The 3,975-nt window shown below is 50.2% G+C and overlaps 1 pseudogene across 1 annotated transcript in view; it reads right to left on the bottom strand.

The window, feature by feature from the left end:
• Positions 1–1,546: 1,546 nt before the first annotated feature.
• The window catches only part of LOC311045231, a 23,786-nt pseudogene continuing 21,357 nt past the window's right edge, over positions 1,547–3,975 (bottom strand). Inside the window, exons 11-12 of the transcript XR_014602879.1 lie at positions 2,369–2,620; positions 1,547–2,329 (exon numbers count right to left, since the gene is read on the bottom strand). The product of XR_014602879.1 is annotated as an uncharacterized misc_RNA (transcript). The remainder of the gene's footprint in view (positions 2,330–2,368; positions 2,621–3,975) is intronic.

Raw genomic sequence — 3,975 nt, 5'->3', positions numbered from 1 at the left:
TTCCAATACTAAACCCGAACCAAACCCGCACCCTAACCCTAACCGCACGCGGATGCCACATAGTCGGAGAAAAGGTCTGTCGGATTAACGCATGCCTCCCCTCCCTAAGATAGCATCTCCCTCGATAGCATCTCCCTAAGATAGCATCTCCCTAAGATAGCATCTCCCTCGGCTAGCATCTCCCTCAGCTAGCATCTCTCTCAGCTAGCATCTCCCTCGGCTAGCATCTCCCTCAGCTAGCATCTCCCTCGGCTAGCATCTGACTCGACAGTAGATGTTGCCCAGTTCGTCTCGTTGTGATAAATGAATGAGCTCGTATCTGTCTTTCAGCAGAGAGTTCACGGATGTTACTAAAAGAAAACAGTGACCGATGCTTTGTCAACTGCACAGCAGTCTGTGTAATCATTCTATTCAATAGGTCACCACTTTCAGCGTGACACGGCTGACGGTACTACTGGTTTGCTTTTGTGTTACATTCATGTGCATACATTCATTTGTCACACCTGTGTGACATGGTAGAGATAGAGACAGAGTTATCCTATAGTACGGTTCTGTGTGACATGGTAGAGATAGAGACAGAGTTATCCTATAGTACGGTTCTGTGTGACATGGTAGAGATAAAGACAGAGTTATCCTATAGTACGGTTCTGTGTGACATGGTAGAGATAGAGACAGAGAGGTTAAAGGAGTAAGTAAGTAATTAGAAAATCAATGCCTTGTTGAAGCCCAGCACAGCTCCACCGCTCCGCTAGGCTGCGCTCATGATTTTATGTTAAACCAAACGTTATGCTAATGAGCTGTAAAGGATATATTGCGTAATGTCGTTCCTCACAAATAGGTTTTAATCGTCCATAACGGAAAAGTAATCTAACAAGTTACTTTTCTCAGAAGGTAATCCTGTAAGCCAACACTGCTCAGGAGTGACGGTGTGTATCCTAGTGTGTCTCCTAGTGTGTATCCTAGTGTGTATCCTAGTGTGTATCCTAGTGTGTCTCCTAGTGTGTATCCTAGTGTGTCTCCTAGTGTGTATCCTAGTGTGTATCCTAGTGTGTCTCCTAGTGTGTATCCTAGTGTGTCTCCTAGCGTGTATCCTAGCATGTATCCTAGCGTGTATCCTAGCATGTCTCCAAACGTGTATCCTAGTGTGTATCCTAGCGTGTCTCCTAACGTGTATCCTAGCGTGTCTCCTAGCGTGTATCCTAGCGTGTATCCTAACGTGTATCCTAGTGTGTATCCTAGCGTGTATCCTAACGTGTATCCTAGCGTGTCTCCTAGCGTGTATCCTAGCGTGTATCCTAACGTTTACCTAGCGTGTATCCTAGCGTGTATCCTAGCATGTATCCTAGCGTGTATCCTAGCGTGTATCCTAGCATGTATCCTAGCGTGTATCCTAGCGTGTCTCCTAGCGTGTCTCCTAGCATGTCTCCTAACGTGTATCCTAGCGTGTCTCCTAGCGTGTATCCTAGCATGTATCCTAACGTGTATCCTAGCGTGTCTCCTAGTGTGTATCCTAGCGTGTATCCTAGCGTGTATCCTAGCGTGTCTCCTAGTCGCTGTCATCAGACCAGCCCAGCTCCATGGCCTCCAAGGCAGCGGCCGTGGCGGCCATGTTGACTTTGGTTCCGTGCCGCTGCACGCTGCAGCTCTTCGTAGAGTTCTGATTGGACGAGGAGCGCATGCTCACCTGCACCCCGCCCACCTGACCTCTGCTGACCTTCTGGCTGACCACCTCGGTGCTGAGGTCGCGACCCCTGGCCGTCGACCCCTGGACCAGCCGGGCCTGACCCCTGACCTCGCTCCTGTGACCCATGAACTTGGAGGTCATCCCCCCCATGTTCAGGTTCATGTCCATGTCCCCGCCCACCATGTGGTCCATGTCCAGAGAGGACAGCATGTCCCCGAAGCCCCCCATCGGGGACAGACCGCTCTGGAGACCCTTCAGCATGTTCTGGAGCCCCCCGCCGCCACCCCCCTCCTCCAGCCTCTCCACCTCCCCCACCCAGCCCCTTCCTCCCTCCGTGTCCTCCGTGTCCTCCTCCTCCTCGTCCTCCTCTTCCTCCCCCCCGAAGCCCCCCGAGAACCCCCTCAGGATGGTGGTCACCCTGCTGGTCTGGACGCCTCCCCCCCCCACCACCACGCCTCCTTTGTCCCCCTCCCCTTGGAGGTGTTGGGGGGGCACCTCCCAGGAGGTGCTCTCCTCCCGCTCCATCATCCCCCCTCCCCCCGGGAAGCTGCGGAGGGTCACCTGCACCCTCCCCGCCCCCCCGCGCCCCCCCTCCGTGCTCCCGTCGTTATCGTCCTCCTCGTAGCCTTCCTCCTCCTCCTCCTCCTCCTGTCCGAAGCCCCCCTGGAAGCCCCTCAGCATGGCCTGGAGCCTCCCTCCGGCGTCCCCGCCCCCCATAGAGCCTCCGCCGGCCCCCCGGTCGGTGCTGCCGCCGCAGGTGCTCCCCCCCCGCTCCGTGTCTCCGTTGCTCAGGGTCCGCAGCAGACAGCTGACCCCCGCACTGCTGACCCCCGCACTGCTGACCCCCGCACTGCTGACCGCTGTGGAGCTGTTGGACTCCTGGGAGTGGGAGCGGAAGAAGGAACCGGACGAACCCATGGACATGGGCGAGAATAACTAAGAGAGAGAGAGAGAGAGAGAGAGAGAGAGTCATGTGACTTGAAGGTGTTCAGTCAGGATTCAGAGGACTCCATGGCACAGAGACGGCAATGGTTAAAGTTACAAATGACCTCTTAACTGCATCAGATAACGGCCTCCTTTCTGTACTGGTTGTATTAGACCTTAGAGCTGCATCAGATAACGGCCTCCTTTCTGTACTGGTTGTATTAGACCTTAGAGCTGCATCAGATAACGGCCTCCTTTCTGTACTGGTTGTATTAGACCTTAGAGCTGCATTTGATACCATTGATCACCAAATTTTGTTGCAGAGACTATAGAGCACTTGGTTGGCATTCAGGGTGACACACTGAACTGGTTTGAGTCTTTTCTATCAGACCGATTTCAGTTTGTAAACGTTAACGATAAATCTTCAATATGTGAAAAGGTTAGATACGTCGATTAGAGTCAGACAAGGATTTGTGCTTGGACAAACACTATTTACTCTATGTATGCTTCCTTTAAGAAAAAATCATTAGGAAACACTATACATTTCCATTGTTATGGGGATGATACTCAATCTATCGATGAAGCCACATGAAACTAATCAACTAACTAAACTTCAAGCATGTCTTAAAGACATACAGAGTTATGGACCCAGAATGACCTACTCCTCAACTCAGACAAAACTGAAGTTATTGTACTTGGCCCTAAGCGCCTTAGAGACAAATTAGCCGATGATAATTTTACCCTAGATGGCATCTTACCTTGGCCTCCAGGGCCACTGTAAAGAATCTGGGAGTTGACCAAGACGTTGACCAAGATATGTCCTTTCAACCCCACATAAAAAACTTTTCATTTATTTACCTGCGTAATATTGCAAAAGTATTAGGCACATTCTGTCTCAAAATGACACAAAAAAACGTGGTCACACACTTGGGTCGCGTTTCCCCCCCCCCCGTTCTGAATTCCCATAGACGTGTTTAATATCGCTACATATCGTTACATTTTCGCCAGAAACAGACTGTATCAAATATGAGTGCCTGACTATCATAAATGATACAGAGCCTCCCTGACAATATCTATATATATAATATAAACGATACAGAGCCTCCCTGACAATATCTCTATATATAATATAAACGATACAGAGCCTCCCTGACAATATCGCTGAGGCAGCTTGTTTATTTTTGGACCCCAATTCTTATATGAGACGATTCTAAGATGACCCAATGTTATTCTCCATAGAGAAATGACTTTACGACCCAGTGGATGAACGAGTCTGTACTCTATAACAAGTGAACAGGGGGTCACTCTTTTTCCTTTTTCCTAGATATATATAGGGTCAGGGTCAGGGTCAGGGTTAGGGTAACCCT

This window comes from Gymnoscopelus microlampas (genome assembly GCF_963454915.1).
Source record: "Gymnoscopelus microlampas genome assembly, chromosome: 5".
In the NCBI taxonomy this organism is placed as follows: domain Eukaryota; kingdom Metazoa; phylum Chordata; class Actinopteri; order Myctophiformes; family Myctophidae; genus Gymnoscopelus; species Gymnoscopelus microlampas.
This window is presented reverse-complemented; position numbering and strand designations above follow the sequence as displayed.